Here is a 12,821-nt window from a genome sequence, read left to right on the forward strand (position 1 = left end):
ATGGGAGAATATATCTTTGCGAACAGCAACACAAAGGTGATATTATACGTCAGGATTTAATGAATTCCTGATGTCCTAGTACTTTATGATTGTTTCTTTGTATATATGTGAATCTTTTTATAGATAATGTCTTTTGTATGACGTGTTTTAGATGTTTTAAGTACAATATTTGTTTGCATTCATGCAAAATATTGATTCACGATGATTCCTTTTGTTTTTACTATGCGGTGACGTGACCTTGGATGCACTCCCCCTTTTTAAGGCGGACACGGTCACTCCCACATTGTGGACCCGTAGAAGTCTGACCTACAGACGAAACGGCTGTCGTCCTCCTGGAGGGACTCGCATCCAAGCCACCCCCCGCTTTTTACTGGCACCGACTATGAAACATGGTTGAATAAAAATCCTTTGGCACTACAGCTGAATGCGGTCTATTCCTTCTCCCCTTCGTTGGATTCCTGGCTATCCTGTCTGTTTGACCAGCACGCTGTGCCTGAAACTCACCGAGCGCTACACCTCAATCCTGAGCACATGTGCCACTGAATCAAAAGGTAACCTGAGGGCAGGCGGTGCAGGACTTTCTCTTTCTGATCGTATAGGATACCCAGGAAGACCCCACTTCTTACCCTGAGACATAGAAAAGCCAGGCTGGAGTTTGTCAAAACTTGCCTGAGAAAGCCTAAAACGTTTTGGAAGAATGTTCTCTGGTCAGATGAGACAAAAGTAGAGCTTTTTGGGAAAAGCTATCAACATAGAGTTTACAGGAAAAAAAAAAGAGGCATTCAAAGAAAAGAACACGGTCCCTACAGTCAAACATGGCGGAGGTTCCCTGATGTTTTGGGGTTGCTTTGCTGCCTCTGGCACTGGACTGCTTGATCGTGTGGATGGCATTATGAAGTCTGAAGACTACCAACAAATTTTGCAGCATAATGTAGGGCCCAGTGTGAGAAAGCCGGGTCTCCCTCAGAGGTCATGGGTCTTCCAGCAGGACAATGACCCAAAACACACTTCAAAAAGCACTAGAAAATGATTTGAGAGAAAGCACTGGAGACTACTAAAGTGGCCAGCAATGAGTCCAGACCTGAACCCCATAGAACACCTGTGGAGAGATCTCAGAATGGCAGTTTGGAGAAGGCACCCTTCACATCTCAGGGACCTGGAGCAGTTTGCCAAAGAAGAATGGTCTAAAATTCTAGGAGAGCATTGTAAGAAACTCATTGATGGTTACCGGAAGCGGTTGTTCGCAGTTATTTTGGCTAAAGGTTGTGCAACCAAGTATTAGGCTAAGGGTGCAAATACTTTTGTCTGGCCCATTTTTGGAGTTTTGTGTGAAATGATCAATGATTTGATTTTTGTTTCATTCTCTTTTGTGTTTTTTTCATTGCAAGCAAAATAAATGAAGATAATACCAAAGAATTTGTGATTGCAATCATTTTCAGGAAGAAAGTAAGTATTATCTGACAGAATTGCAGGGGTGCCAATACTTTTGGCCAGTACTGTAGATAAAGGGATCTGTAGAAAAAGTATTTCTAATGATTCCCATATGACATGCTAATGAGCGCAGGGGCTAGTCCCAAGGGCATTGCTTCCCTTGGCAAGTCGGCCCCCTTAGCATGTAAGCACGTCCCTGTGGGCGTGCTACCTTGCTAATGAATGCGCCGCGTCAGAGGATGGTCGCGCTCATTTCTCTGCCGCCATAGCGTCCGAGTCCTGGATTTGGGCTCAATGCACATAACCCCGGACTTTCGGTCATGCGCACTATGAAGGTGGGTGTATGAGTCCTGGCTTCAAAGCCATGTAAAAATCCGGGACTCGGATGCGATGACAGCCGAGAAGTGAGCGTGACCATTCTCTGACGATGTGCATTCATTAGCATGCCCACACATGCTTAGGGGGCAGGCTGGCCAAGGGAAGTAACACCCTTGTGACTAGTCCCTGCACTCATTAGCATATCATAAAGGATCTTTAGAAATCCTTTTTCTATAGATCTCTTTATCTATGCTAGTGTATACAGGGATGGTTAGGCAGGGATTAGCAATATACACCCAGAACTGCTCGTGGTTTTGGCTGCATATTACACCTGACAGGTTCCCTTTAAGTAAGCTTACAAATTATTTCATCCAAGGGTAATTGACAAGGTTATCCTCTTATGAATGCCCATTCGTGATAATCATCCAGTGTAGATGCACCCTCAGACATTTTTCCAACTCTCCTAAAATTGTTTTAAAGCTTGGATTTGGCTGTAAAAGGTTTTAATAGTAGCAGTAGTATTACAGGGGATACCCAATAAACATTTATCACCTATACACAGGTCCAGCTGCTGAGGTATATATACCATCACTGTGGGTCTGGCCGTAGAGACCTCCCAATGATGCCAAGAATGTGGGTCCCAAAAATCCCTTGAAGGTCAGTGTCTATATACATCCATCACTCCTATAGATAGTGTATTGGGCAACGGTCATGCTCCCTCACTCCAGGTTCCCTGAGGTTCGGTGTTTGTACCAAACACAGATGTTACAAAAAAAACGAGTTTAGGTTCGGAGTTCGGGTGCTCCCGTATGCTAACCACTTGCGTGAGCATTGCTGTGCTCGGGTACACTCGGTGCTCGGGTACACTCGGTGCTCGGTCCAGTGCCAGCCGCTTGCAGTGTTTGATCGGCTCGCACTGGGGGTAACAACAACGTGATCAGATGTAGTGTGCACCAAACAAAAAACTGGAAAAACACACACCCGCCCCCGGAAGTGATCTGTTTATGGCTGGCTGTATGTTTACGGAGACCCGAACAGCCCAATTAGTGAATTTCATTGGGGGTCAGGTCAAGGCTGGATCCCAAACCCAACTTATCTAAAGTCCGGCTGAACCCGCCGAACTGAACTTCTATAGGTCTACTCCCCAACAACACTCTGTCCCCCCAAAGTTTATGAGCTAATTTGCTGTTATTCACTATTATGTCCAAGACACATTAAGCACAGAGGTGGTCATATGCCAACAGGAAGGATTTAAGTGAGACAGGCAGTGGCACATCATAGGTTCCTGTGATGGTGGGATATGGGGGTTGTGTATCGTGTGCAGATTCGTATTTTAAGCTTGGTTCACTGTGCATTATTTGTACTACTTGTGTGTACATTGTATTGTCTGTAGGTAATCACCCCCTGTAGTGTTCCTGTTCCTAAGCTTGGGGGAAGGGGCATGGGACACACCCAACCTCTTCGCTTACCTGGGAGATTCAGGCAGTCTGTTTGGAGAACTTGAAGAGAGAAGGATTGATCCTCTGGGAGAAACTGTGGCTTATCGCTTACCGGACTATATTTGTGTTACTGGACTAATTTTACCATCTGTTTTGTGGATTATGTTATGGACCATTTGATTTATTTGGAATAAATGCTCTTTGGATTGCTCACTCATCTCTCACTCTATCGATTGTGTGATATGGGAGAAGGACCCCGTCACAGTTACGATTTATCTCTTCATGCAAATCTTGATGAGGGGGCAAGTTTGTGACTGATTAAGAAATCCACATCTTTTAATAAATCAGGGGCTTCTTAATAGTGATTTGCACATCTCCGTGCCTCACTACAAATCTGATTCCAGTCTAAGAATGGAGTAAGATTTCTGGCTTTAAGGAACACGGTAGCTGAGCATGAATTTGCTGATCAGTGGCGTCGCACCCCCGGTCAAAGCTTTGCCCATTTTGATGGATCTGGCCAAACCTTGAGTGAAAACGCCAAAAGTATTCACGTACTGGACCCTCACTATTCACTAGGTCCACAGCATATGTCCCCCATTGATCTCCTGTTTTCCACACTATTGTCCCAGCTCCTCCAGAGGGTAAGAATTGGCGGACTGTTACTTCTTCAGTAATGCGTAACATAGATAGATGAGAAAAATTGATCCACAGAATACTAAGCCTTTTCTTAGATATTCCTCGAGGGCTTGTAGGGACAAGGCTTCACTCCCTTATGTATCATGTTATAGGCGATCAATAGATACAATGAATCAAATGATTCATTAAGTGATAATACTTGACATGTACTTTTATGTCCTCGGGTTGGAAAGAAATCAATCTAGAGTTTCTACAGAGAAATGCAAGATAGTCATTCGGCAAGCCCAAAGGTGGAAATGATGTGAATAAGTGAGAATGGTCCTGCAGATATGTGTTATGTTCTGTAACACCCAGCTATCATTATTATCACCTGAAATATGTCCGAAAAAAAGATTTCCTAATCCCATATGTGCATCCTCCTATTACTCTGGATTTCTTGACAGAAAAAAATAATGTCAATCAGAAGTTCACTGGCTTTTTTCTGAAAATTGTTCATATTAAGGGTTGTCTACTTTGGACAAGCCATACTTTTTTGAGGGTTACCTTGATTATAAGCAGATCATAAAATGAGTGATCAGCTGTAATCTGAGGGGATTCGTGAATTAATTGGGGGGTAGGACACTGAGACTTATAATGTATTAAGGGGTAGGAGAAGATACAATACAGGGACCTATAATGAATTGGGGGTGTAAGTCAACATTATACTGTATATGGAGGGTGGGAGAGGATGCTGTACAGGGACTTATAATTACTTAGGGGTAGAAGAAAGCACACAGGAGAACAAATAGTGAGTTGAAGAGGATACTATACAGGAACGTATAGAACAGAGACTTATAATGAATGGTATGGGGAAAGAATGGACTGGTAACGAATTAGGTGCAAAGCCACAGTACAGCGGCTAGTTATGTATTGGGGTGAACAAGACAGGAATGTGTAATGAATTGAAGGTTAGTAGAGAAGGCCCTATGCGTTATCATAAAGTTGCCTCCCTTATTATGTATAGTATCAGCCTTTATTAGATAGTGTCTTACCTTATTATGTATAGCCCCATCCCTTATTACATGGGCACAATCAACCCCCTTATTTTTGGTAACCAGCTAAGGTAAAGCAGACAGCTATAGGCTGCAGATCACAGCAGGCAGCTCTACCTTGCCTGGTAATGCAAAACAGAGGACACCCGAAGCTGTTATTTTAAATTATGCATTTAAAATTAAATAAACATTTTAAAACAAATCCGTGGGGTCCCCCCCAAATTGGATCAGCAGCCAAGGTAAAGCAGACAGCTGCGGTCTGTTTTTCTCAGGCTGGGGAGGCCCATAATAACTTCCCAATAGTAGGCCGTAGCAAACCCCAGAAATAGCGCATCCATTAGATGCACCAATCCTAGTGCTTCACCTTGGTTCTTCCCGTTGCCCTAGCACTGTGGTAAATAGAGTAATATAGAGGGTTGATGTCAGCTGGCAATTCGCAGCTGACATCAAGGCCCAGTGTTAGTAAAGGGTGGGCACTTAACAGATACTCCACATTACTAATCCAGTAGTTGAAAAAAGGAAAATATATTTTATTTGGACAAACACCCCCGACTACAGCCCTCGTTCACCAATTTATTAAAAATTTTAACAAAAAAAGTCTGCCATGCGCATGGTGTCGCCGCTCATTAAGCTCGCGGCCTCTCACACACTGCTATCTGAGCCCCTGCGGTGACCTGGGTTGATCTCATGAGGTCATCTCAGCTCACTTCAGTGGATATCACACAGCAGAGTGTGAGGCTGCAGGGACAGCTCTCACTGAAAATGGGGAATGCTCCATTCTCCATTGACTGGGACAGCGAATATGGGATCGTTGTGGGACCCCCTTATTGGATTATGCTGGACCTTGATTAGGGACCTTGCAGGGGAATATATTGGTGAATGACGGTGTCTCTTGTCTTTATTTTAATCAGTTTTTCTTGTTATTTATTTCAGGTTCGCTTTTGGGTATCATCGTGGGACTTCGCTATGGATTACAGCGGACTTTTTTTGTTAAAATTTGTAATAAATTGGTGCACAAAGGCTGTAGTCGGGGGGTGTTTGTCCAAATAAAATTTATTTTCCCGTTTTACAACTATTGGATTAGTAATGGAGTGCTCTGCATAACCACCCATTACTAATACCATGGCTTGATACGAGCTGGCAATTAACAGCTGGCATCAACCCCATATATTAGCCCGTTTTCCACTGCACCAGGGCAACGGGAAGAGCCGACGCGAAGCGCCAGGATTGGCGCATCTAATGGATGCACCACTTCTGGGACGGCCTGCTATTTTTAGGCTGGGGAAGGCCCACTAACCATGGGCCTCCCCAGCCTGAGAATGTCAGACCACAGCTGTCAGCTTTACCTTGGCTGGTAATCCAATTTTGGGGATCCATGTTTTTTGTTTTAAATTATTTATTAAATTTTAAATAAATAGTTTAAAATAACAGCGAGGGTGACCTCTGTTTTGGATCACCAGTAAGGGTAAAGCTGCCAGCTGTGGTCTGCAGGCTGCTGCTGTCTCCTTCACCTTAGCTGGCTACCAAAGTAAGGGGGCCCCACGTCATTTTTTGGGGGAAAATAATTAATTTAGGTGCTAAAAGCAAGGCTAAACATGCCACATGAAAGGCACTAAATGGTGCAAACTTACAATGCACAGGGGTTGGAACATTATATATGTGTTGCACATCTATCTATCTCTCTATCCATTCATCTTTTGACAGTATGTAAAACTCCATGTTAAAAATGCATGAGACACGGACAACATACGGACGACACAAGGACAACATACGGAAGGACGAGAATCCTCTCAATTAACACATAACTATAGAAGGGGCAATCATTTTGAGGTTTCGCTCACATCTGCATGTAGTAAACCGATTCGATTTCCATCCAGCAAAGTTGGACAAATGAAATCAGTTTGGTATTCCTTATGTCATGCGAGTGCTATGCAAGTGTGCGATTTTTTTTCTCGCCCAGCAACCGAATGCCGTGCATTTTTTTCTCAGCAGCTAATAATTATTTACAGGACAATTTACAGTGTTCGATGCTATAGAATGATAATGTATCCGTTAAAATCGGATGGTATACGGATGATCAATGTGATGTCTAGTTTTTTTTTCACACCCATCGACTGGTCTAGGGTTCCATCCTCTTGTCTTGGGTTCCATCCTCTGGTCTAGGGTTCTGTCCTCTAGTCTAGGGTTCCGTCCTGTGGTGTAGGGTTCCATCCTGTGCTGTAGGGTTCCGTCCTCTGGACTAGGGTTCCGTCCTCTGGTCTAGCGTTCCATCCTCTAGTCTAGGGTTCCGTCCTCTGGTCTAGGGTTCCGTCCTCTAATCTAGGGTTCCGTCCTCTGGCGTAGGGTTATGTCCTCTGGTCTAGGGTTCCATCCTCTAGTCTAGGGTTCTGTCCTGTAGTGTAGGGTTCCATCCTCTGGACTAGGGTTTCGTCCTCTGGTCTAGGGTTCCATCCTCTAGTCTAGGGTTCCGTCCTCTGGCCTAGGGTTCCATCCTCTGGCCTAAGGTTCCGTCCTCTGGTCTAGGGTTCCGTCCTGGGGTGTAGGGTTCTATCCTCTGGACTAGGGTTCCGTCCTCTGGTCTAGGGTTCCGTCGTCTGGTCTAGGGTTCTGTCCTGTGGTGTAGGGTTCCGTCCTCTGGTCTAGGGTTCCATCCTCTAGTCTAGGGTTCCATCCTCTGGCCTAGGGTTCCATCCTCTGGCCTAAGGTTCCGTCCTCTGGTCTAGGGTTCCGTCCTGTGGTGTAGGGTTCCATCCTCTGGACTAGGGTTCCGTCCTCTAGTCTAGGGTTCCATCCTCTAGCCTAGGGTTCCATCCACTGGTCTAGGGTTCCGTCCTCTGGTCTAGGGTTCCGTCCTCTGGTGTAGGGTTCCATCCTCTGGCGTAGGGTTCCGTCCTCTGGTCTAGGGTTCCATCCTCTAATATAGGGTTCCGTCCTCTGGCCTAGGGTTCCATCCTCTGGCCTAAGGTTCCATCCTCTGGTCTAGGGTTCCGTCCTCTGGTCTAGGGTTCCATCCTGTGGTGTAGGGTTCCATCCTCTGGACTAGGGTTCCGTCCTCTGGTCTAGGGTTCCATCCTCTAGCCTAGGGTTCTGTCCTCTGGCCTAGGGTTCCACCCTCTGGCTTAGGGTTCCGTCCTCTGGCTTAGGGTTCCGTCCTCTGGTCTTATTGTCTGTGGCCACTCAATTTGAGGATCGCATCGGTCACGAGCAGACCCATCACTCCAGCCAAAGAACCACACCACAGAGTTTAACTGTATTGGCATAGTGTGCACACAGATACACGTAAGAAAAATGGTCGATCTGGGTGGGCCCCACTGTGTAAGTGATGCGGGAGTGTCCGTCCCCTGTGCCCCCCAGTGGCTACATTATTCCTTGCTAGATAACTCCTTATATTCCAAGGTCCTATTAATGTCAGACTACAGAAGTTTTACTTGTCATGTTCATTATTACGGAGTTACAGTGCCATCATTCACACAACTGGTGCCATTTATAACTGTCAGAGCCACTGATGAATCAGAATATGGTGAATTCTGGGCATCGGAGAAGAGAGGTGGCGATGGTATCCAGCTCGTGCAGTAAGACATTAATGCAGCTGCTGTTGTCATAGACCTTTCATGTTGCTGGATGAATCAATATTAAATAAATTGTGGAGTTCTCGGTAAAGTCTGCAGAATAATAGTGCAGCCGACACCACAGAATCAATAGCTTCATTTGTTCTATCCCTGGTATGAAGTGTAATATTTTCGTTTTCGCACAATACAAGTCTCTTATTAAAGCTGTACTCACATTTTTCAACTTTGCATTGTTTCTCGTTGTTTACAGTGAGGAAACATCTACTGGGGCTGCAATACTAGACACAGCCCACGGACAACTTACTTCAAGCTCAGACAGCTTATTTTGTAGTAGTAGTCATACAGGCCAAGGTCAGGGCAGGCGGAAAGCCTTCCCAATGGTGGATGGGCAGAAGGGCAGGCGGAGAGCCTTCACAATGGTGGATGGGCAGAAGGTCAGGGCAGGTTGAGAGCCTTTACAATGGTGGATGGGCAGAAGATAAGGGCAGGTGGAGAGCCTTCACAATGGTGGATGGGCAGAAGGTTTGGGCAGGTGGAGAGCCTTCCCAATGGTGGATGGGCAGAAGGTTAGGGCTGGCGGAGAGCCTTTCCAATGGTTAATGGGCAGAAGGTCAGGGCAGGTTGAGAGCCTTCACAATGGTGGATGGGCAGAAGGTCATTGCAGGTGGAGGGCCTTCACAATGGTGGATGGGCAGAATGTCAGGGCAGGCAGAGAGCTTTCCCAATGGTGGATGGGAAGAAGGTCAGGCAGGCGGAGAGCCTTCACAATGGTTGATGGGCAGAAGGTCAGGGCAGGCGGAGAGCCTTCACAATAGTCGATGGGCAGAAGGTCAGCGCAGGTGGAGAGCCTTTACAATGGTGGATGAGCAGAAGGTTAGGGCAGGTGGAGAGCCTTCACAATGGTGGATGGGCAGAAGGTCAGGGCTGGCGGAGAGCCTTCCCAATGGTGGATGGGCAGAAGGTCAGGGCAGGTGGAGAGCCTTCACAATGGTGGATGGGCAGAAGGTCAGGGCAGGTGGAGAGCCTTCACAATGGTGGATGGGCAGAAGATCATTGCAGGTGGAGAGCCTTCACAATGGGGGATGGGCAGAAGGTCAGGGCAGGCGGAGAGTCTTCACAGTGGTGAATGGGCAGAAGGTCAGGGCAGGTGGAGAGCCTTCCCAATGGTGGATGGCCAGAAGGTCAGGGCTGGCGGAGAGCCTTCCCAATGGTGGATGGCCAGAAGGTCAGGGCTGGCGGAGAGCCTTCCCAATGGTGGATAGGCAGAAGGTCAGGGCTGGCGGAGAGCCTTCCCAATGGTGGGCAGAAGGTCAGGGCTGGCAGAGAGGCTTCAGAATGGTAGATGGACAGAAGATCAGAGCAGGCAGAGAGCCTTCACAATGGTGGATAGGCAGAAGGTCAGGGCACACGGAGAACCTTCATAATGATGGATGGGCAGAAGGTCAGGGCAGGCTGCGAACAGGGTGACGTGGTCAGGAAACAAAGGTAAGCAATGTAGGGACAACTATACACCTTTAGCACAATACTGTCACCAAATGGACCGTATTGCTCAGGCCAAGAGCGGTAGAGGAGGATCCCCTAATAAGATCCAGGGCAGCAGACAACAGAGGGTTGTTTACTGGACATTCGCTTTAGAATTTCCCCAAGTTGCATCATAAAACTAAAAAAAAGCTATAGCAACTTCCCAGAGAGACACCATTCCTCCAATGTCAGCGCTGTGTCCCCCAGCGATCACATAACATTATTGTGTTAAGTGACCGCTGCAGCCTATCAGCAGTTTCTGATTGGCTACAGTCTTCATTATTCCATCAGAGTATTCGTCCGTAGAATTTTTTTAATTTTCTGATGCACCATGGGGTGATTCAGAAGGAGCAGTGCAGTGGCGCACAGGAACAGAGAATTGACATTAATGGCCCCTTGAGAGGATGGAAGTTGGGCACATGGCTTATCAACAGAGACTGTAGACTGAGCAGAAGGTGGGACAGAACGGCAGAGCACATAGAGGAGGAGAACTACAAGTACAATAATTCCGAGTGTCAGCGAAAGCAAAGTGTACCTCCAGTTATAAAGTCAAGTCAAAAGTTGCCATTAAAGGGGTTGTCTACACACTGTGATTGCAGACTTGTGAATCCTCACAGCGTACAATGCATGCTGTCAGGATTCTCCGTTGCCGGGAGTGGGTGGTCATGTGGCCGAAAGTATGCAATTTGCATACTTTAGACCACATTCTGACTAGACGTGTCTGGACTCGCTCAATTCAAGTCTAGTTGCAACTTGACATTATGTATATGAATCGCATAATTCCAGTCACAGGACTCCCGGGTCTGGTATCGGAGGATCTTGACAGCGCGCACTGTGCATGCTGTGAGGATTCACAAGTCTACAGGCACATATAGTGACTGCAGACTTGTATCCTAAGGCCGCACAACTCTTTTGAGGATCTTAAAGTCTCAGCCTATCACCCATCATCAGTAAAGGGTTGGGGGACACTGCAGAAGTTGTTTTTAGCTGGATTTACACTTTACAGAAGTTTTCTGTGATTTTTTTAACGATTTCTTATGCTTAAGATCATCATATATTAGTGTAGGGCGTCTGAATGAAGGGGCAACCGTCTGGTGATCTCCGTAAATCATGGTCTCATCGTTCCCTCATTATCCGTGTGATGTGCTTCTAGGACCGCTATTGACATTATCAGCGTACAATAACCTAGAAGCCTGTCTGCTGCCGTCCTGCTGCCATTTGTGCTGCCCGGGTTGTTTGATGGCTGCAGAAGGGACACATAAAAGGTATCACATCACTGGGAGATAAAATGTCACCGCTCGGGGATCAGTCCATCCACCACAAAGTAATGACCTCAATACACCGAATGAATACCACAAAGTAGAACAGGACACCATGAAAGATACAACTTAAAAGATAAACCTTTCCATATAATGAGAGCCTCTATTATTGCATGGAAAATCCATAAGTCACAAGGACATATATACAGCGGGTTTAATAGGTATTGAATACATCAACAATTTTCTAAGTAAATATATTTATAAAAGGTGTTATTTCCATGATATTCTCACCAGTTGTCGGTAACAACCCATCCAATCCACATAATTAAACCATAGATGTCCATCAGTTAAGTTATATGTGAGAATTAGAATTGACACAGGGAAAAGGCAATGAAGACATGAAGAAAGAGAAGTGCAAAAAGCCATGGAAAGTAATGACGCCAGCTAAAATCTTATCAGTAATTACAAAGCAGTTCTGCCACTTAATATCAGCTGGTTCATCTGATGGCCTATAAAAAAGTGTCTCATTAGTTATGCTTGCCGGGCAAGCGGGGATTTTAGTGGACCCACTTGGTCGCAACACAAAGAAAACCTAGAGGGGCTTGACTATGGACCTAAACCTGGTTTTCACCGGAGCTCCTGATGGTGGAGGTGTTACACTACAGTTAGGAACCGGATGCCACTTGGGAAGACTGGTGTTGTGTTGGCTGACCCCAGGGATATGGGAACGATAGTCTCTGGTATAAAGTTGCATCAGCAGCTGGTATTGAGGTTCCGTAAGGGATGGATGAACGAGTGGATGGATAGAGGGCAGCAGCTGGTGCAGAGGTTACGTCCAGGATGGATGGATGCATGGTCGCATGGATGACAGTAGCTGGAAACGATACCTTGTGGCATCAGGTATCATGGAAGGTGGACGATGTGGTGGCTCGCAGCAGCAGGTAGTCAGAGCGGCACTCTGCAATACAAACAGGTATAAGCAGTATGTCTAATACAGCAGAACAGCAACAGAAGCGCAGGGCTGGGGGACCTGACAACTAGAAATGACTAAACTCATTGCCCTGGCACCTAGCATAGGACTAGGGTGCCTTAAGTACGTGCAGCTTCCCAGCTGGCCTGGGAATACTTCCAGGTGAGGAGGGCGCTGGCCCTTTAAGAAAAGGGGCTTGCCCTATGGGCAGAAACTGAAGTTCTGCAAGGTGCACAGACATTCCGGGAATCCGCAGCATGAGACGGGGATGGGACCCCCGCAGCAAGACGCCCAAACAGGTGAGAACACTGGTGTCCTCATTGGGGGAGGGAAGCAAGAGCATACGAGGACACCGTCATGGGCGTTACACGTTACCAACATGCCACACAGGAAACATCTCATGATGGGTAAAACCAATGAGCTGTCTCAAGAACTTTGCAACCTTATTGTTGCAAAACATACTTATGGCATTGGATACAGAAAATGTTATATAAACTACTGAAGATTCCATTGAGCACTGTTGGGGCCATAATCTGGAACTGGAAAAATATCATTTCACCATAAACCGGCCACGACCAGGTGCTCCCCACAAGATTTCAGACAGAGGAGTGAAAATACTTATCAGGAGAGTTGTCCAAGAGCAAAGA

This window comes from Anomaloglossus baeobatrachus, chromosome 11, assembly GCF_048569485.1.
Source record: "Anomaloglossus baeobatrachus isolate aAnoBae1 chromosome 11, aAnoBae1.hap1, whole genome shotgun sequence".
Classification (NCBI taxonomy): Eukaryota; Metazoa; Chordata; class Amphibia; order Anura; family Aromobatidae; genus Anomaloglossus; species Anomaloglossus baeobatrachus.